The 22,708-nt window shown below is 37.1% G+C and overlaps 1 protein-coding gene across 3 annotated transcripts in view; it reads right to left on the reverse strand.

The window, feature by feature from the left end:
- ADGRF1 (adhesion G protein-coupled receptor F1) overlaps positions 1 to 22,708 on the reverse strand; it is a 344,581-nt gene that overhangs the window by 76,340 nt on the left and 245,533 nt on the right. For all 3 annotated transcript variants that reach the window (XM_074237130.1, XM_074237129.1, XM_074237132.1), the window contains one exon: positions 8,215 to 8,298. The gene's annotated coding sequence lies outside the window, so the exon portion shown is untranslated. The remainder of the gene's footprint in view (positions 1 to 8,214; positions 8,299 to 22,708) is intronic.

Consider the following 22,708-nt stretch of genomic DNA (forward strand, 5'->3'; position numbering starts at 1 on the left):
GGGCAGCCACAATGGACAGAGCACTGGCCCCAGAGGCAGGAGGACCTGAGTTCAAATCCAACTTCAGACACTTAGTAATTGCCTAGCTGTGTGACCTTGGGCAAGTCACTTAACTCCATTGTCTTAAATAATTTTTTAAGTCACTATGGCTATCTAATACATAGAATCAAGGAAGTGCCTTATCTACCTTAGAAAGCCTATATCTAAAACTATTCTCACCATCTCCTCCACATCATTGCTGATTTAAAGAGATCAGATTGATTTTAATCCCCCACTTCTTCATTACCCATAACTTTATTAAAAGAAATTTGGTTCCCAGAATCTCATTAATGGAAAATATAACTAGATATTTAATTAATATGAGACAGTGATTAAGCACCCTGTGAGAATGAACAAAGATCTATAGAAGTGGAAAGTTGGGAACAATCACTTCTGGCTAGATTCATGAGAGAAGGAAGAGGTAACCTGTGTGTTGAACCTTAAAGGATAGATAGGAAATTATATATAGATAGAAGGTATTCCAAGGAGAAGGAATGGCAGGTACAAAAGATGATGGATAATTTAGTCTGACTGGAGGCTAGAGGTCATAAAGCCTTGAAATGTAAATGGAAGCCAACATGTGAAGGGTCCTGAACACCAAGCTAAGAAGTCCAAATTTTAATTGGTAGGCAAATGAACCATTCTTGAGCAGTCAGTACACTCATATTGTCCAAGTAGTTCAGGAGGGTCAAAGGAACCAGAATAATGGAAGTCAGATAGTTTTGCCATTATTTTTATTTCTTTAATGTTTCTTTTGGGAGATCAGAGTTTACTACTTATTCATCCTTTTTTGAATTCAATTCCCATTTTGAAGATTTGTGTTTATGATTTCAGATAATCTAGAATTAATCTTACTTTTATCCACAAGTGTTACAAACAGCACTATGGGGGAACATTTGGCAAAGGACCAGTCAGTCAGCAGATGAGGCATTCTAAATTTTCCTTAGAGCAAAACTCTGTGGTGGGACAACAAACCAAAGACAGCAATTGAATCTCTTTGGGTCAGGCCCTTACCCAAAATGGAGGAGAAAGAATGGGACGGGGTGGACCATGAGGCACATATACTTACAAAGAGTACCTGATATTGAAAAACTGAACTTGTAGACAGGAGGACCATGGTTCTTACCCCATTTCTGAAATTTTGGACACTCTTTACCTCTGGCCTCAGAAGTCCCATCTAGAAAATGGGAACAAAATCAAGTATAATAAAGTTAGCCTCTTGAGATTATCAAGATGCTCAAAGTAAATAATTATTAAGACTTTTTGCAAACTTTGAAGGATTATATAAATGTTTAGCATTATTATCTGAATACATGTCATGCTATTCCAGAAAAATGGAAGTTCCTCTAGGATAAAGAATATTTCATGTCTTACTTTTGCATCTGTAGCCCCTTACATTCAGTAGCTGCTTAATAAATGCTTTAGTATAAAATGCATTGGTATTAAAAAATAGTCATCTGAATACAAGTGAACAAATACACATTTCTTTTTAATAATTATGTTTAATGTCTCATTTAAGAAAAAGGGGCTGTAATTAGTTCTCTCCATACACATAGATTGTTCTATGAATTGGGTGTATTACTGGACAGATGACTCACCAATAAACTATTCAAGAACCTCTACTGGTTTTCTCCTAAACAATCTGTTTACAGCTTGCTACATTGAATTCCTCAATACTTCCTGGTGAGGAAACAAGGATTTTCCCCTCCCCTCCCCCACACATACCCAAAGGAGAGAATGTCTGAAAAAATGGTAAAGAACTTGGGTTTTGAATACATAGTATTTATATTGCATTGGTCTACTGGCCCAGGGCAGGGCAGTCCTTACTGGAATGGAATGACTGAGCAGACAACCACCTCAAGGAGTAATTGGGGATTCTAGGAGGTAGTTAGAAAGGTCCTCTTGTTCCAAACATCTCCACCAATGGTCTATATACCCCAAGAACACAGGGAATCGACCAGTCAACCAATGAATCAGCAAGCATTTATTACTATATAGAATATGTATCCTTACATTTCAATAAGGGTTGGAAAGTTTCCTAAGTTCCCTGGGCTTTCTCATCATAAAATTTGGCTATCCCTTAATAAAACCTGAATGCCTCTATTAGTCCTCAGTCCTGAGCTTTACATAAAGGCTGACTAACTAAGAAAAGTCACTCATTAAGTCTTCTAACATCTTGGGTTTATTTGTGTTGGCTTCATGTCTATAGGCTGACCATTTGTGGTTCTCAGCAAAAGGGCAGGGTCACAGGAATAAACAGCAGCAACACCAATCCTGGGAGAATGAAAACCGTAAACATAAAGCAAGCTTATTATCTAAAGTCAAATGAAATTGAATTTTAAAAATATTTACCAAAAACTTACTACATACAAGACATTTTTAAAATCAGACAAGAGAGGGAGGTAAGTATTGGGAAGCCAGCTCCAGGAAAATATACAAAAACCCTTATGGAAAGAGAAATGGCAAAAATAGAATTTCTTAGAGTCCTGAGGACATGAAGGTTACCATCTTGGATTTGTAGTGCTCCTTTTCCCAATTGGATAACCATGAGATAGCTTGATTTGTATCACCATCCCTTTTAGCAAGAAAAAAATCAAAAGGCAAAGCCAGAGTGGGTTGACCAGGTCTATGGTCCATGGTTCTAAATTTGAAAGAATCTTAAAGTACTTATTTGCAAACTTTCAGCACAGAAGTTAAACACCTGGTGATCAAGGATAATTGGCCAAAAATTATAAGATGCCCAATGGCATGCCCAAAAGCACAAGTATTCTGAGGTTATCACTCTTCATCAAAGGACAGTGTCTTTACTCCTCAACTGAGGGCATGATATCACAGTGCTTGCTGTGCCCCAGCTGCAAAAATTCATAGTTATAACTCTGATCGATGTGATAAATGAAAAAATAATTTTACTTAGATAATAACTAGAATAGGAAGTTTTAGGAGTTCATGAGCTTTAAAAATAATTTTTTAAATTGTGATTCAATATAACTAGTTTCTTTTGTAAGCCTTTGTATTTTATTTGATGTATTTAAAGACATTATTTTAAGAAGGGGTCCAGAAGTTTCACTATACTGTCCAATTTATCCATGGCACAGAAAGCTTAAGAAGGCTTGAGCTAAAGTATGGGTCTGTAAATATAAAATAGGTGGCCAGATTGGAGGACCCTGATGATTTGCTACTCACTTGCAAAACATGGGAAATACTGTTCTGTAGGATTGAGAATAGATTTCCCAGGGCTGTCCCATCAACAACTCATTTCCCAGAGGAAGACACAAGTAGATTTGGACAAGATCTCAATTTTCCCCAAGAAGATAATAAATAGCTATAATGACTGAAGAACTGGCAATAGTTGCTAAAACATTTAAAGAGAGAATTGCCAGCTGGCTTTTCCTTCATTGATGCCATCTTTTTCCCATTTATTTTTAATGGTTAGTTCCTTAAGAAGGAAGATAATTCAAAACTGTCAACTAAGCAAATAAACAAATAAATAGCAACCACTACCCCTGGGTTCTTCAGTCCTGAGCTAAAGTGACCTTCCTACAAATTAATTTCTTTTCCTCTATCCTATCCATTTTAGTCTGGTTCTGACACTATGACACATATTTTTACCATCATTAGAATCATTTCTATTGAAAAGAGGTTTCATTTTCTACCCTGTGAGAGATGCAAGAACAAATATATATGGTCAAAAATCTAATGCATAAGCTATCAGTGAATGCCCCTTGATTGGCAAATTAGTAAATGGTTGCTAATGCTAGCCACTGTTGCTTTCCCAAGTTCAAGTTAACGATTCATTTACTGAAGTGATTGTGCAATCCTCTATGAGAGATATAATGGCACATAAAAATGAAAGCTAGTGTAGAAAACTAAAGAGTACTTAGTGATCACATCAGTCTAATAAAGACAGAGTTAAGTCAGTTAATTAAATATGCCAGTAGGTAAAAATGGAAAGGTCAAATTAAACACAAGTGACTGGATGCAAATTATTCAGAGATTATTTGCTAATAACTATTGGGTAACCTCATATTTACAGTCATACTTTTTTATGGGAAATAATTTTCATGAACTAATGAATAGGCATTCATTTGTGAAATACTCAGTTTAGTCAGAAAATTATTGTTATGGAGGTATGAATAATACCAGGAGATATTTTGGCAGATAGAGAGAAAGGACCTTAAGAAAATAATATTCAGTGATTGGAGTACAGTATGCTATTCAGGCATGAAGAACAATGTGAGATAAGACTCAGTGGGATATATTGTAAATGACTGGGAGAAACTTTGCCAGATTGGATGAAAGTTAAGCAAATGCCAGGACTTGACAAGGGTGGGTAAACTTAACTAAGGTTTTATAGTCTAATGATAAGAACAGAATTTGGGAAGGTTGGTAAAGAGCCTATGAAGGATTTTAGGATATGATTTGATTCAGCAATTCCATAAACATTTAAGTACTTATACTATGTCCCAGGTGCTGTGTGAAGATAAAAATGAAAGTTCTCTTGTTCATAAAAAGCTTACATAGGAGAGGCAACTTGGTGTAATAGATAAGAGCACTGAGTCAGCTAACAGAAAGACCAGATTACCTGTTTCAAATTCCTCTTTGGTCTCACTAGCTAGGTGGCTCTGGACAAGTTAAGAATCCTGGTGTAGTTTTTCTCAATTGAAAAATGGGGTTAATAGTAGCTTATAAGAATATTTACTTATAAAGTGTTTGCAACCCCTAAAGCACTATATAAATGCTGACTATTACGTTGGGTTTTATTCTGAAACCTCTCCTGGCTTCAGGTTCTTTGTTGATAAAAGGAGAGGTTTGGAGTCAGCTGTCTCTAAGATCCTTTCTCATTCTAAATCTGTAGTTCTATGATAATAATATACTTCCTAAGGAGAGAGAGCACATACTCTACTAAGTAAATAGGAAGTAATTTTAAGAGGGAGAGAGCTGTTAAACATTGAAGAGATCATGAAAGGACTTGCTTACCTGGGACACCTGAGGTTAGTCTTAAAAGACCTCTAAGGATTCCACAAGGCAGAAGAGAAGAGGGAGTGCATTCCCGAAATGGGGATCATTTGTACAAAAATAAAGAGATAGGAAATGCCATTTTATCTATTGACACATACAGGTAACATCTGTAAGGTCACTTTGATTGGAACTAAGTGTGCTGGTTGAAATGATTGACAAAGAAATGAATTTTCATCGGTACTCTGTCAGAGTCTATTCCCTCCACACATAGCATTGATTAGTACTAAGACACAGATATTTAAATTAGCATTTGATAGATTGAGGAAATGGTTATAAAACTAGGAAATTAATTTTTTAATTCAATGCCCAGGGAGAAAAGGTCATCAACCTCCCTTTGCACTGTAACTGACCAATGACAGCAAGTTAAAAAGGAGGTACCACAAATGTAGGCACCTTGCTCTTAGCAATTGAATGAAGAAATAATCACAGGTGTTTGACACTTGCCAATTAATAACAAAATCTAATACTGGCAGTTGATACAAGTTTTACCATATATATCTGTGAGTCTGTTAGACTGTCATTTTAGTCATTATTTAAGTTGGCATTTGGCATCATAACTTCTGACCTCAGATACTTACTGGTTGTGTGACCTGGGCAAGTCACTTAATACTATTTGCCTCAGTTTCCTCATCTGTAAAATGAGCTATGTAAGGAAATGGTAAACCCCTCTAACATCTTTACCAAAAAAAAACCCCAAATGGTGCCCAAAAAGTCAGATACAATTGAAATTATTAAACAATTTTTATTCTAAATCATGCCCATGGACAAGCATGTTACAAAGGCAAAAGAAAAGACTAGACAACATAGAGAAAGTGAAAGATCTCTCAGATGGGGAAAACAGAGGCTTCAAGGAAGGAGAGATGATTAAACTAGGCCCTGAAGAAACTGGGTTCCAACTGCCAGAGATGAGAAGGGAATACATTCCAGGAATAAGAATGGTCTATGTCCATATGTAAAAGTGGGAGAAAACAAGATGCAACTGGGAAACAGATGGTGATTCAGTTTGTCTGGAACAAAGTATATAAGGGAGAAAAATGTAAAATAAGACTAGAGAGATAGACTGGAGTTTTTATAGAAAGCTTATTCTAGAACTTCTCTCCAAAATTCAATGTGTGCAGTACTGGCCTCAGAAACAAACTTTTGTTTAAATCTTGCCTTTTATATTTTGTATCAGACTGAACAAAGTATACCACTTCTTAGTAGGTAACCCTATTTATATGTGTGTGTATATATATATATATATATATATATATATATATATGTGTGTGTGTGTGTGTGTGTGTGTATGTGTGTATGTTGCACATACACACATACACACACACACACACAAGCTACAGAGAAGTTGCCAGTCTGAATTGACAGGTGGAGTAAGAAAAATCTGAGTTCAAATGCTGCTTTCAGCACTTAACTAGCTGTAAGTCAACCTCTCTTAGCTTCAATTTCCTCAGGGCTGTCATAATCAAATAACATAGCATACAAAGTACTTGCAATCTGTAAAGAACTACAAAAATGAAGGCTATTGTTGTTATTGTTCCTGACAGTTGAAATCACAGGTCTGCTCCCTACCCTCTTTTATCCTATTGGCAATGTAAACCCACTTTTAAGAAGTGAATACTTTTAGGAGCAGCTAGGTGGTGCAGGGATAGAACCCGGCCTTGGAGTCAGGAGTGCCTGAGTTCAAATCCGGCCTCTGACATTCAATAATTACCTAGCTGTGTGGCCTTGGGCAAGCCACTTAACCCCATTGCCTTGCAAAAACCTAAAAAAAAAAAAAAGTGAGTATTTTTAAGAAATTCCTCCAGGATATAGACCTGGAGATAAGTCATACACAAACTTATATAAACTTCAGTAATATTCATAGATACCTCCCCTAAGGTCTTCCTGTGCTGTTGCTGATCTGAATTCTCAAAGACTGTAGATCAGCAGATACTACCAAATAAGAAAGCAGATACTACCAAATAGGAAAGGCATCAAGCATGGGTTCAATGGACCCAGCACCAACCACCATCCAAGGACAAACCTAGTTGAATGCCAAGGGGCTCACCCCTCAAAAGTTATCCATACAATGGATAAAGTCTACTCCAAGTTGGAGGGGATTGTGATCTGAGAAGGGACATGTCATATGTGCATTTGCACATAGATCATTCCCATTCCTGGAATGTATTCCCTTCTCTTCTCTGACACTTGGAATAACATCATGGCTCTTTCCAAGTCCAAAAGGCACAGGAAATTCAATAGAATTAGTACCAGCATCTTTGAAGAAAAGGGACAGTGCTGCAATTTAACTTCCCACCCTCCTGACTTTTTTCTCCAAGAGGCCCCTAAGAGTCCTCAAGTTCACCCCGAAGCTGCATTTCTGCAAAAGCCAGACGAAGGGAGAAACTTAATACAAACAGACCTTGGGAAGAACAATACTGTGTTCATGAGATCAGTGAATCAAACCAAACATGATGTGCAGAATGCCAGACAGGCTCATTCCTGTTGATGAGAACCTCCCCCCAGAACAAAAGAAATCTGATTCCAATTCTGAGTAGTTTTGTTTTATTTAATTTAATTTTATTTTGCTTTCTTTGACATCCCGGCTGTGCTAAACTTCCTCTGCAGTACAAACATCTGAGGAAGATGTTGCTGGAGATTAGGATTCTTTGTTGTTTTTTTAGCCATCCCACGTGTTGACCCTTGGTGTCTTGGAGTGTCCCCCAGGCAGAGAGAGACATCTAGTGGTCAAAATAGACCATCTGGACAAAGTCACCAACTGACCAGACCAGGAAGTAAAGGATTTCTTGGTCTGCTGCAAGTCTGATTTTTGTATATTTGTATATTTCCACCCCTAATAAAGTCCTAGGAAAGGGTGAACCTGCTATTGAAGCAGTGTGTGGGAAGATTCACTTGAAAAATATTTTAAGTACCACAGAATCCAAATTAGAAGGAATTTTCTTAAGAAAGCAGGTTTTGGTGGTGTTTTTTGGTTTTTGGTTTTGATTTTGTTTTTCTGGGAAGAAAATAATTTGAAAATGGACATGATATTATTGTCCTTCTTCTTACCATGACTTGGACTCAAGTCACAGCTCCTTACCTTACAAGCTGTGTGACTTTGAGCAATTCACTAGATCTCTCGACCTTAATTTACTTATCTGTGAAATGAAGGGAGCATACCTGATTATTCCAGAGGTCCCTTCCAGCTTCAGATCTAGGATCCAGGATCTTGTGGTTTCTAACTTGATTTCAGTTTCTTTTTTTCTGTAAAATGAGGGGATTGGATTAGGTGACCAACTCCAGACTTAGGATCTTCTCTCTTTCTTGACCTCTAGCAATCCCTCTCCACAAGCCACAAGATCTTAAGGAGATTCAACATGAACTGTTGTGTGTGTCCGCAGATGGAGATCATTAGGGTTGAGCCTTTATGAAATTATTTCTCCTTTATTTTGTACTTTCGCATACTGGCTTCTTCATTCCTCCTTCAAGGCACCCAGGATTTCTGAGACCCTTTCTCTGCTATGAAAACTCAGAGTTTCTAATGGAATCATAGGGTCATAGATATAAAGTTGGAAGGGACATCCCCCCATTCCCATTTTATAGATAAGGAAGCTGAGGTCTAGCTGCTTTCCTAAAGGTCAAACACATGACAATGCCAGGATTAGAGGGTCTAGGACTGACCTTTGGGGAGCCAAAGGACCAAGAAGATGAGAGAAGTCAATGAAGGAACTAGAGAAGAAGTGATTAGACAAGTAGGAGGAAAAGCCAGAGAATGTGATGCTTCTGTAGCTAAAAGAAGAAAATGTATCTAGTAAAGGGAGGATTAAAGCTGTAACTGGAAATGTAAAAAAAAGGGGGGGGGGAAGAAACAGCAGCAATGCTACAAAGGACAGTTGGTGAATGACTGCAACATTGAAAGATGTTCTAGTCTCCCCTTTGTACCCAAAGAGGCAAGAAGAGTAGATGGGACCAGAAAAGATTCTATGGCAATAAGATAATGGTAGCAGTAAGTGTACCATGTAATGGGAACCTTGTGAGGTAAGGTACTGAGACTGTAATTGCCATGGGAAGAAAGAACACATACATGATGGATGTGAATATATAGGGGCAAAGCTCTGTTCATTCTGTGTTAATTAAAGTTCAAACATGGGATGAATGAATGAATGAATGAAAGGGTGGTCAGCTGTGTGATCTCACTAGCTGTGTGATCCTGTTTGGATCAGTTTTCCCTGCTATAAAATGATCTGGGAAACCACTCCAGTATTTTTATTTTTTAAAAAAATAGGGGAAAAAAGAGTCAGACATGACTGAGATGATTCAGTGTCTCCCCACCCCCACCTCCTTAAGATTTCTTCTTCAGTTGTACTTTGAATTACTGAAAATGGGCATCTGGTTATTCACATGATTATTTGGTCACATTCAAAGAAAATATAGTAAACATCCTTTCTTGCTATTAAGCAAAACTTGTTCTCATAATTTATATTCATTAAAGCAAAATTATTACAAAGTGTGACTAGTTTAAATTAATTGATTCAAACTCTCTTGTTCTTGTTATCAATCAGTCAAAACTTGCAAGGATTTATCAAATACACGCCACTATGTTCCTAACACCGCTAAGAGCTTGGGATTCAAAGACAAAAATGAAATGGTCCCTGCTCTCAAAGAGGTTACATTCTCATTCTGAAGTCAATGATCTGCTTAGCATGAGAGTTGTCAAGTTAAGGTAGAATAAACAGACCAAGTAAAGTGCAAGAAATGTCACAGAAACAACTCAGGGATAAAACAACAAGAACATTTTGGAGACAGGTTTATGTATTGAGAAAAGAGCTGAATCTAGAGTCCGAAGTCCTGGATTCAAATACATCTCTACTCTCAACTGCTGGTATGATTTTATGCAAATAATTTCACCACTATGGATCTTAGTTTTTTCAACTACAAAACGGAAGAGAGGGGAGGATTAGGTGACCTTTTAGATCTCTTTCTGATCTAAAATCTAAAAGATAAAAGAATAATCCATTATAACCTATCCTAATTCTCTAAAAAGTACCATTACTTTTGTTGTTTAATTATTTTTCAGTTGAGTCTGATTTTTTATGTTCCCATTTGAAGTTTTATTGACAAAGAGACTAGAGTGATTTGCCATTTCCTTTTCCAGTTCATTTTACAGTTGAGGAGACTGAGGCAAACAGGATTAAATAACTTGCCCAAGTTATTTTTCAGTCATATACAATTCTTTGTGATCTTATTTAGGATTATCTTGGCAAATATATTACAGTTGCTTGTCATTTCCTTCTCCAACTCATTTTACAAATGAGGAAACTGAGCAAATAGGGTTAAGTGACTTAACCAGGATTACAGGGTTTCTTAGTACCTGAGGTCTGATTTGAACTCAGGAATCAGTATTAGTATTAGTATTCCTGGCTTTGGACCCAGCATTCTGTCCACTGTGCCACCATCAATTAGAGAGTAAAATATTCTGAGTAGCTTTGGAGAACAGCAGGGCAGTAGTATAGCATGTTTTCCAGACTTGTGTGGGGGTCATCCTTGGGAGAAGTTAGAGGTGATGATTAAAAGAGAGAGACTTGGCATAATGTATAGAATATTCAACTCAGAGTCAGAAAGATCCTGGGATCAAATCCTGCCTCAAACTTTCTGTTACCCTCAGGAAAGCATTTCTTTTCTCTGAACTGCAGTTTTCCTTCCTTTGAAATGAGACAGTTGTTAATTTAGAGATCATTAAAATCTTTAAAGTCCCTTCTATTTCTGAATCTCTGAATCTGTGATGCTATGACTATATCATCTAACATTAAAAAAAAACCAACTTTTTCTCAAGCATATCAGAGCACTTCTAATTCCCCCCACTTAAGAAAGAGATTTTCCAAGTTCAACCCTTCTATCAAACAGAGAATAGGAGTCTTACCTGCTCATCCACCCTTTCATAAAGACTCAATTGCCTCCCCCATGGGCCCACCAAAATCCCATGAATGGGAATATCTGAAGCTGTACAGCTAATATTTATGTTCCTATACCATTGTTCTCCAGCTCCATTGTTCTCTGACTTAGTTTGGAAATCATCAATGCACTGGTAATACTATTGCCTAAATGACCCTTATAGGACTGCAGGACTCTTATAGAAATTTCTGAAAATGAATGATGAGAGTATAAGCCTCCTAGGGGAAAGGGTGGACTAGAGTTTAAAATTAGACCAATATTACAAGTTTTCAAAAAGAAATCATTAGGGTGGATTTTTTCCCTTTGTTGTTCTGTAGAAGGATGCATAATTACTTAGTGCCTTATGAAATTTTCTTTAAAAAAGGAATAGTATTATATGTCTAATAAACCCTATAAAAAGCAATAAAATTGTTTATGTCTTGCCTCCCATGATATTACTCTGTCCTAATGATCCTCCTATTTTTTCAGGCTACTTCTCTATTATTTCCTTCCCTCAGAGCCATAATTCAGACCTTCTAATGTCTGGAGCAAATTCATATTTTTTTTGAAGGGGGGGTGGAGAGGGAGTGAATGGTGCCTAGCAGATTCACAGAACACCTATGTTGGTGTCAAACAGGTTAGGAGAGGACTGGAAGAGTAGAATCAATTGCTGACCCTTATAAGCACTCACAAATAGCAACTAGATGGGAATCTGTACTGTCCACCATATTTATTGCCCTCTCCCTGCCTTTGCTCAGGCTAGTTCTGGCTTCTAATGCCCTCCCTAGCTTTTGCCATTAATCTAAATCCTATCTATATTTATTTATGTGTACACACACACACACACACACACACACACACACACACACACACATATGTGTGTATTTTTTTATGGCCTAACTCAAGTTCCAAATCCTATATGAAACTTTTGGGATGATTCAAATCCACACTATGCTGATCTTTCCTTTCTGAGATCTTCCTTCTCCCTCACCACCCCCCTCTAACAGTTGCCAAGTCTCATTGGGTCTACCCATGCAATTTCTCTCAGCTCTGTCTCCTCTCCATAAATACAAACACTATCCTACTTTAGTCCATCAACACCTCTTGCCTGAATTACTGCTGTACTTTCCTAATTGGGCTCCCTATTTCTAGCATCTCTCCTCTCTAATCCATCCTCCATATAATAGCCAAAGTAATTGTCCATAGATTAGATCATGTCATTCCTCTATTCAAGAACCTTCAATGGTTCCCTATTACTTCTGGAATAAAATGCAGACAACTACAACTTGGCATTTAAAACCTTCCACAATCTGACGAACTTAGTTTTCTGTTCTTATTTCATATGACTTCCATTCTAGTCAAATCTGTCTACTCAGCATTCCACTGGTGCCATTGAATAGCTCCTTCTCCAGATCAGGAATACATTTTTCTTAACCTCCACATCTTAGAATCAATCCTCGTTAACTTTCCAGGGTGAGTCCAATAGCCACCTCTTACTCAAAGCCTTTCCTCATCTTCCTCTTTCTTATTGCATTTTTTAAAGGTTTTTTGCAAGGCAATGGGGTTAAGTGGCTTGCCCAAGGCCACACAGCTAGGTAATTATTAAATGTCTGAGGCTGGAACTTCTGGCCAAGATGGCAGAGAGAAGACAAGCACAGTTCTAAAGTCTCCTGATCTCTTCCCCATCTATCACATGAAACAAACCTCTTAAAAGAAATCCAACCCACAAAACCCAGAAAGAAAAGCTAGGAGAAAGAACATCTACCTCAGGATTTGTCTCCCACAGCAGCTTTGGCCGAATTCGGGCGGGTGAGTCTGGGTTCAAAGGGAGGATCAGCCCTGGATCAGACAGATTAACAGCTGAATTGGAACCAAGAGTCTGAGGGCCGGATAGCCAGACCTGCTGGATCAGTGGTGGGGCTGGACGAAAGGGGCTTGGGTCCATGGGGAAGCAGAGGCTCTGGTGTTGGTGCTGTCCCCCTGGAGCTTGGGTACCAGACTGGGGGAAGAGTTCTGGTGCAGGAGAGCTGGAGACACCATCCCTAGACTCCTTGGGTCTAAGAAACTCTGAGGGCACGCCTCCATTGCACAGAGGCCTCTTCTCAAACAAATGCAAACTACTTCTGCCTCAGGCCCAGGTGTGTGAGCAGAAGAACCAACCCAGCTGAGGAATGACCTCAGGCCAGGGTAAAACCCACCATTGACTGAAGGCAAAAGAATTCAATATTTCCAACTCCTCCCTTCGGGCAAAGGGAGAAGGCCTCTCAACCAAGGTCACAGACACTCCAGAGAGGGCAACCAGCACCTCCTACTGGCCAGCCAGAGAAACTGCACTCAGTAAAGCCTTTAGCGATCCCAAGCCCAGGTGAACCAGCGCCCCCCAACTCAAGGTCTTAGCATAATGAAGAAGGGTCAGCGGAAAGGTGGATCCATAGAAAAATTCCTGGAAGGGAAAGACCCCAACTCAGAGAGACCTGGAACCTCTGAGGAGAATACAATCTGGTCTCCAGCACAGAAAGACTGCCTTGAAGAAATAAGGAAGGAGCTTAAAAATTTGGGAGAGACAATTAATACCTTGCAACAAGAAAACAAAACCTTAGAAAGTACAATTGGACAAACACAAAAGGAGAATAAATCTCTCAGATCCTCAAATGAGCAAATGCAAAAAGAAACTAATTCTCTCAAAACCTCAATTGGTCAAATGCAAAACTCTTTCAAAAGTAGAATTGACCAATTGGAAAAGGAGTCGCAAAAGGTTAATGAAGAAAACTCCTCCCCCCAAAAAAGGAAGGAGTCTACAGAAACTAATGACTCCATGAGACAGCAAGAGTCAGTTAAACAAAATAAAAACATAGAAAAAATAGAAGCAAATGTAAAATACCTCATTAACAAAACCACTGACCTTGAGAATAGATCGAGGAGGGGCAACCTGAAAATTATAGGATTCCCTGAAAACATTGAAGAGAAAAAAAAGCCTGGACTTAATATTACAAGATCTAGTGATGGAAAACTACCCTGATATCATGGAATTGGAGGGCAAAGTAGTTATTGAAAGAGTACATTGATCCCCACCAGAAACAGATCCTAAAATGAAAACACCAAGGAATGTTGTGGCCAAACTGCAGAACTGTCAGATAAAAGAGAAAATCCTGCAAGCACCCAGAAAGAAACAATTTAAATATCAAGGAGCCACAGTAAGGATCATGCAGGACCTGGCTGCATCAACTTTAAGGGATTGAAGGGCCTGGAATGAGATATTTCAAAGAGCATGGGAGCCTGGAATGCAGCCAAGAATCTACTTTCCTGCAAAGCTGAGCCTTCTCTTCCAGGGAAAAAGATGGACATTAAACAAAATGGAAGAATTCCAAAAATTTCTGATGAAAAGACCAGAGCTAAACAGAAAATTTGGACATCAAACAGGAGGTTCAAGAGACACATGAAAAGGTAAAATAAAGGGGGGGGGGGGCAGTAAAAGAAAAAGAAATGCAATCCAGTAAGTTGAAACTGGCTATATCCCAACATGGGGGTAAAAAAAAAAAAGATTCTCATAGACCTTGAGATATGTAACTCTAACAGAGAGAATACACCTAGCCAGAAATGATGGACATTCATAACCTATCCATGAGACTACTATCTAATGGGATGTAACTGGCTTTAACCCCACTTGGGAGAAAGACTCTAATAACTCTCAGGAATTTTGACTCTATTCGATAGAATATACAGAACTAGAAGGGACAGACACTCATAATTTTCTATGACTTAGATAGAATGATCTAAAAAAAACACACTACAGCCCTAAAAAGGGGGACAGGAAAGAGATGGGAGAGAAGGGAGGGGACTGAATGGGGTAAATCTCATTACACTAAGAGGTACAAAATAACCTATAGTAATAGTGGGGAAGAAGGCAGCAGAGGAGAAACACCTGAATCTTCTTCTCATCAGACTTGGCTTAAAGTCAACCTACTCATACTCAGTTAACTTATAAAACATCTAACCTTTCAAGTATTAAAAGGGGAAAAGGGGAGGGAGGACAGAGAAAGGGAAGGGGAGTGAGGGAAATAAGGGGAAATAACAAAAGGAAGGGGAGGGAAAAGGGAAAAAGGGAAAGGGGAAAGAAAGGGGAGGGTATGATATAGGAGGGCAAACACAATGAAGGGAGTGGTTTTCAGAATATGGATATGGATATGGATAAAAGGGGGGCAAAGGGGGAAAAATACAAACAGAGGGAAGATAGCATGGAGGGCAATAAAAAATTAGTAATCATAACCTTGAATGTGAATGGGATAAACTCTCCCTTAAAACGTAAGCAAATAGCAGAGTGGATTAAAAACCAGAATCCTACGATATGCTGCTTACAAGAAACTCATTTGAAGCAGAGAGATACATATAGAGTAAAAAAATATATTTTGCTTCAGCTGAAGTAAAAAAAGCAGGGGTAACAAGCCTTATCTCAGACAAAGCAGCAGCAAAAATAGATAGCATTAAAAGAGATAAGGAAGGAAACTTTATCCTCCTAAAAGGTACCATAAACAATAAAGTCATTTCAATATTGAATATATATATGCACCCAGTGGGACAGCACCCAAATTCTTAGAGAAGCTGAAAGAATTACAGGAAGACATAGACAGCAAAACTCTACTAGTGGGAGACCTCAACCTCCCGCTATCAGATCTAGATAAATCGAATCATAAAAAAAACAAGAAAGAAATTAGGGAGGTAAATAGATTGTTAGAAAAATTACATATGGTAGACTTATGGAGGAAACTGAATGGGGATAGAAAGGAATATACCATTTTCTCTGCAGTACATGGAACTTATACAAAAATTCACCATGTACTAGGACATAAAAACCTAACGATCAACTGCAGAAAGGCAGAAATAGTGAATACATCTTTCTCAGATCACAATGCAATAAAAGCCATATGCAATACTGGGCCAAGGAGATATAGACCCAGAACAAATTAGAAACTGAATAACCTCATTTTAAAAAATGAGTGGACCAAAAAGCAAATTATAGAAAGAACTAACCATTTTATCCTAGATAATGATAATAATGAAACAACATACCAAAACCCATGGGATTCATTCAAAGCAACTCTCAGGGGATATATTATAGCTCTAAATGCTTATATGAATAAATTGGAGAAAGAGGAAATCAATGAACTAAACATGCAACTAAAAAAATTAGAGAAAGAACAAATCAAAAATCCCCAATTAAGTACCAAATCAGAAATTCTAAAAATTAAAGGAGAAATTAATAAAATTGAAAGCAAAAAAACTATTGAATTAATAAATAAACCCAAAAAGTTGGTATTATGAAAAAACCAATAAAATTGATAAACCTCTGGTCAATTTGATAAAAAAAAAGAAAGAAAACCAAATTGCTAGTATCATAAATGAAAATGGTGAACTCACCACCAATGAGGAGGAAATTAAAGTAATAATTCAAAATTATTTTGCCCAACTCTATGCCAATAAATTTGATAATCTAAATGAAATGGATGAATATTTACAAAAATGTAAGTTGCCCAGGTTAAATGAAGAAGAGATTAAATATGTAAACAACCCTATCTCAGAAAAAGAAATTCAACAAGCCATTACTGAACTCCCTAAAAAAAATCTCCAGGGCCTGATGGATTCACAACTGAATTCTACCAAACATTTAAGGAACAATTGGTTCCAATCCTATATAAACTCTTTGGAAAAATAGGAAAAGATGGAACTCTGCCTAACTCTTTCTATGAAACTAATATGGTACTGTTACCTACACCAGGAAGAGTTAAAACAGAGAAAGAAAATTATAGACCTATCTCCCTGATGAATATAGATGCAAAAATCCTAAATAAAATCTTAGCAAAATGATTACAACAAGTCATCACTAGGATAATACATTATGATCAAGTAGGATTTATTCCAGGAATGCAGGGTTGGTTCAATATTAGGAAAATTGTTAGTATACCCAATTATATCAACAACAAACCTATCAGAAATCATATGGTCAAAAAATAAAAATAAAAAAATAAAAAAACCTAAAAAAAAGAAATCATATGATCATATCAATAGATGCTGAAAAAGCTTTTGACAAAATACAGCATCCATTCCTATTAAAAACACTAGAAGGGACGGCTAGGTGGTGTAGTAGGGGCGGCTAGGTGGCATAGTGGATAAAGCACTGGCCTTGGAGTCAGGAGTACCTGGGTTCAAATCTGGTCTCAGACCCTTAATAATTACCTAGCTGTGTGGCCTTGGGCAAGCCACTTAACCCCATTTGCCTTACAAAAACCTAAAAACAAAAAACAAAAAAACACACTAGAGAGTGTAGGAATAAATGGACTATTCCCTAAAATAATTAGCAGAATCTATCTGAAACCATCAACAAGCATTATATTTAATGGGGAGAGGCTAGAGGCATTCCCAGTAAGATCAGGGGTGAAACAAGGGTGCCCATTATCACCACTACTATTCAATATTGTATTAGAAATGTTAGCATCAGCAATTAGAGAAGAAAAAGAAATTAAAGGAATTAGAATTGGGAAGGAAGAGATAAAACTCACTCTTTGCAGATGACATGATGTTCTACCTAGAAAATCCCAAGAAATCATCTAAAAAACTACTGAAAACAATTAGCAATTTTAGCAAAGTTGCAGGTTATAAAATAAACCCTCATAAATCCTCAACTTTTCCATATATGACTAGCAAGAAACAGCAGAAAGAGCTAGAAAGAGAAATCCCATTCAAAGTAACCTTAGACAATATGAAATATTTGGGAGTCTATTTGCCAAGACAGACTCAGAATCTTTTTGAAAACAATTATAAAACACTTCTCACACAAATTAAATTAGATTTAAATAACTGGGCAAATATCAACTGCTCATGGATAGGTAGAGCTAATATAATAAAAATGACAATTCTACCAAAACTAAACTATCTGTTTAGTGCCCTACCAATCAAAATTCCAAAAAATTACTTTAACGAGTTAGAAAAAATTGTAAGTAAATTCATATGGAGAAATAAAAAGTCAAGAATTGCCAGGAGCTTAATGAAAAAAAGTGCAAAAGAAGGTGGCTTAGCCCTACCTGATCTAAAATTATATTATAAAGCATCAGTAATCAAAACTGTTTGGTATTGGCTAAGAAATAGAGTGGTGGACCAGTGGAATAGACTAGGTGTAAAAGCAGGAGATGATTACAGTAATCTGTTGTTTGATAAACCCAAAGAGTCTGGCCATTGGGATAAAAACTCCCTCTTTGATAAAAATTGCTGGGAAAATTGCAAGTTAGTATGGAAGAAACTTAGATTAGACCAACACCTCACACCCTGTACCAAGATAAGATCCAAATGGTTACAGGACATAGACATAAAAAACAATACTATAAGCAAATTAGAAGATCAAGGACTAGTCTACCTGTCAGATCTATGGAAAGGGGAACAGTTTATGACTAAGGAAGAGTTGGAGAACATCACCAAAAACCAATTAGATGATTTCGATTACATTAAATTAAAAAACTTTTGCACAGATAAAACCAATGTAACCAAGATCAAAAGAAATGTAGTAAATTGGGAAACAATCTTTACAACTAATGATTCTGACAAAGGACTTATTTCTAAAATATACAGAGAACTGAGTCATATTTTTAAAACAAAAAGCCATTCCCCAATTGACAAATGGTCAAAGGATATGCAAAGGCAATTTACAGATGAGGAGATCAAAGTAATCCATAGCCATATGAAAAAATGCTCTAAATCATGAATTATTAGAGAAATGCAAATTAAAGCTTCTCTGAGGTACCACCTCACACCTCTCAGATTGGCCAGTATGACCAGGAAGGATAATGATCAGTGTTGGAAGGGATGTGGGGAATCTGGGACACTATTACACTGTTGGTGGAGCTGTGAACTCATCCAACCCTTCTGGAGAGCTATTTGGAACTATGCCCAAAGGACAACAAAAATGTGCATACCCTTTCACCCAGCAATAACACTACTGGGCCTATACCCCGAAGAGATGAGGGAAAAGGGTAAAAACATTACTTGTACAAAAATATTTATAGCAGCCCTGTTTGTGGTGGCAAAGAATTGGAAATCCAGTAAATGTCCTTCAATTGGGGAATGGTTTAGCAAACTGTGGTATATGTATGTCATGGAACACTATTGTTCTATTAGAAACCAGGAGGGACAGGATTTCAGGGAAACCTGGAAGGATTTGCATGAACTGATGCTGAGTGAGATGAGCAGAACCAGAAAAACACTGTACACCCTAACAGCAACATGGGAGTGATGTTCAACCTTGAAGGACTTGCTCATTCCATCAGCGCAACAGTTGGGAACAATTTTTGGCTGTCTGCAAAGGAGAGTACCATCTGTATCCAGATAAGGAGCTGTGGAGTTTGAACAAAGTTCTAGGACTATTCCCTTTACTTTAGAAAAAAAATAGATATCTTATTGTCCGATTTTGTCACCTCTTAGACTTCTCTTCTCTTCTTTAAGGATATGATTTCTCTCTCATCACACCCAATTTGGATCAAGGTACAACATGGAAACAAAGTAAAGACTGACAGAGTGCTATCTGTGGGGTGGGGGTGGGGGAAGGGAAGCAAGATTGGGGGAAAATTGTAAAACTCAAATAATATCTTTAATAAAAATTTTAAAAAAATAGAAAATAAAAAAAAAACATCACTTGTACAAAAATATTCACAGAAGCCCTGTTTGTGGTGGCAATGAAATGGAAATCAAGTAAATGTCCTTCAATTGGGGAATGACTTAGCAACCTGTGGTATATGTATGTCATGGAACACTATCATTCTATTAGAAACCAGGAGGGATGGGAATTCAGGGAAGTCTGGAGGGATTTGCATGAACTGATGATGAGTGAGATGAGCAGAACCAGAAAAACACTGTACACCCTAACAGCAACATGGGGGCGATGATCAACCTTGATGGACCCATTCATTCCATCAATGCAACAATCAGGGATAATTTGGAGTTCTCTGCAATAGAGAATACCATCTGTATCCAGAGAAACAACTGTGGAATTTGAACAAAGACCAAGGACTATTACCTTAAATTTAGAAAAATTTGCTATCTCTTATACTTTAAGTTTCTTCCTTGAGGATATGATTTCTCTCTCATCACACTCAATTTGGATCAGTGTATACCATGGAAACAATGTAAAGACTGACAAACTGCCTTCTGTGGGGGGTGGAGGGAGGGAAGTAAAACCAGGTGAAAATTTTATGAATACATAGAATAAATCACTTCTGAAGGAGTGTGATTTGAGTGGTCCTGAAAATGTCCCTGAAAGAAAAAGGCATTTCCCCAAATGCTAATTGTGGTTCTAAGTTTTCACTTTGAAATCTTTTTATCCTTTTCATCCAAGATATTTTTCATTAATAATCTCTTTGGTATTTTAAGGCATATAAAACCTTTTTTCTCATAACTAGTAGGAGTAACTAAGTTTTTTTAGCCTTTCTTATATAGTTGAGAAAAAACTGAGGCAGCTTGGTATTGAAGAAAGAATGTTGACATCAACATCTAAGGATCTGGGTTCAAATTTCACCTCTAACATTTGATACCTGTGTGACCTTCAGTAAGTTACAAAACCTCCCTGGGACTCAGTTTCCTTCTTGAGAAAATTTGAGGTTTGAACTGAATGATCTTCTAGATCCTTTCTAGATCTAAACCTCTGGTCCTGTGCTTTAATCACTGTCAGCTGAGAAGTTTCAGAGTAAGTTTTAAAATGTAGGTTCTGGCCCAAAGTTTAACAATTTGTTAAACGCTATTTAGAGGTGGGAAGGGGAACATTGGGAGGGACGGACATTTCTGGTACTTTCCTTATTTTGCGATTTGTGTTTAGGGCCCACCTTATAACAGTCATCTCTTCCACATCACAGAGTCTAGATGTAATACTCTTCCATTCCAGATATGGAAAATGCACATAAAAATTTGATTTTCTTTTTGCTATTTAAATGACACAGAATACAAGAAACTCAAGATACAAAGATCACAGAGAGATTACTGTGATATGTCAGGTGAGAGATTGCTATAAACACACACTTAGCATCCCCATATCTGCATAAAAGTGCAGCTCTTTTATTGCAAATTTAATTTTAAGAAAAATAAATTAGGTAGCTGTACACTTATCTTATTAAATAGTAAAATATATACTGTACAGGTAACATTAACAGTACAGACATTTTATGCATTTATCAGTTATTACAGTTTTTAAGATATCTATACATTTCTAGTCTATATGTCTACTGGCTTTTGTGTTCTTTTCACAAATTTTAATTTTTTACTTAATTTAACTTTAAAAAACTATATTGTGGTATTAAAGGTAAAATATGTTGATATTGTGCAATACTATCCATATCTTATATGCATTTCTAAACATTTTCTACATCATCACTGGCCTTTGTGTCCTCTGTGGCTTCCATAAAATACCCTCCAGATTCCTTTTCTTGTACCTCTGCAATATATCAAAATGGCGATGGGGAAAGTTATAATGTGGAAGGGATAACTATATTTATTTAAAGTCATAATTTCATAAGTACAATCTATAGCATGTTGGATTTAGAGTGAGGAAATACTTAATTCAAATCTTGCCTCTGATCCTAGCAGTATGCTCCTCTCACCCTAGTGTAAGCCTCAGTTTCCTCATCTGTAAAATAGAAATAATAATAATAATAGCACCTACCTCACAGGGCTATAGTAAGGATCAAATGAGATAATAAATGGAAAGTGTTTTGCAAAACTTAAAGTACTATATAAATGATAATCATTGCTATTATTAGCACTATGTATTGATTTGTATAGTATTAATACTATTGTAATACAATTATTGTATTGTATTAGTCCACACGTTCATCCTAGAATTACAAGGTGATAAGTGTAAAAATGATCTTTAAAATAATCTAAATCGATATAAAGGAAGGGAAGTAATTTGTTCAAGATCATACAACTGACAAAGTTTGGACTAGAATCCAAATTTTCTTACTCCTTTCTAATCAATATGGTGATTCATTGAATAGAGCACTGGTCCATTAGTCAAGAAGACCTTAGTTCAAACTCAGTCACATATTCTTGCAAGTTGTGACCCCAAGCAAGCCATTTAACTCTTCTTTGCCTGACTTTTCTCAATTCTAAAATGTGGATTTAAAAAAAAATAGTCCTTACCACCCAAGATAGTTGAATAAAATGATATAATATTGGTAAAGCACTTAACAATAGTAGAATTTAATAACTATATCTTTTCTTTTTTCCTTTACACTTTGAATCTCCTTCCGTCTTACCTATGATTCTCCTTTCTTCACTCTCCCTCTTCCTTTCCTTCCCAGCCTTGTCCTGACAAGAAGGAAGTGAATTAAATGAATGAACAGAATTAAAAAGATAGGAAGAAGAAAAGGGATAGTTTTTGAGTGACAGATCTCTTCCTTGAATCTGCAAAAGTATTTCATTTCTGACAGATGAGATTCTAGGTGGTGGGAAACTATATCACCATGCAATTACAGTCAGATGCTAGCCCAGAGTAGATCCCTAACATATTTTTCTAGTCAAGTCACAAATTCTTTTTAATTACCTGTGACATGGGGCAGCTAAGTGGCTCTGTGAATAGTGTGCTGGGCCTAGAGTCAGGAAGATTCATCTCTCTGAGTTCAAATCCAATCTCAGACACTAGGTTTACAACCCTGGGCAAGTCACTTAACCCTGTCTGCCTCAGTTTCCACATCTGTAAAATGAGAAGGAA

This window comes from Macrotis lagotis, chromosome 5, assembly GCF_037893015.1.
Source record: "Macrotis lagotis isolate mMagLag1 chromosome 5, bilby.v1.9.chrom.fasta, whole genome shotgun sequence".
NCBI classification, from domain to species: domain Eukaryota; kingdom Metazoa; phylum Chordata; class Mammalia; order Peramelemorphia; family Peramelidae; genus Macrotis; species Macrotis lagotis.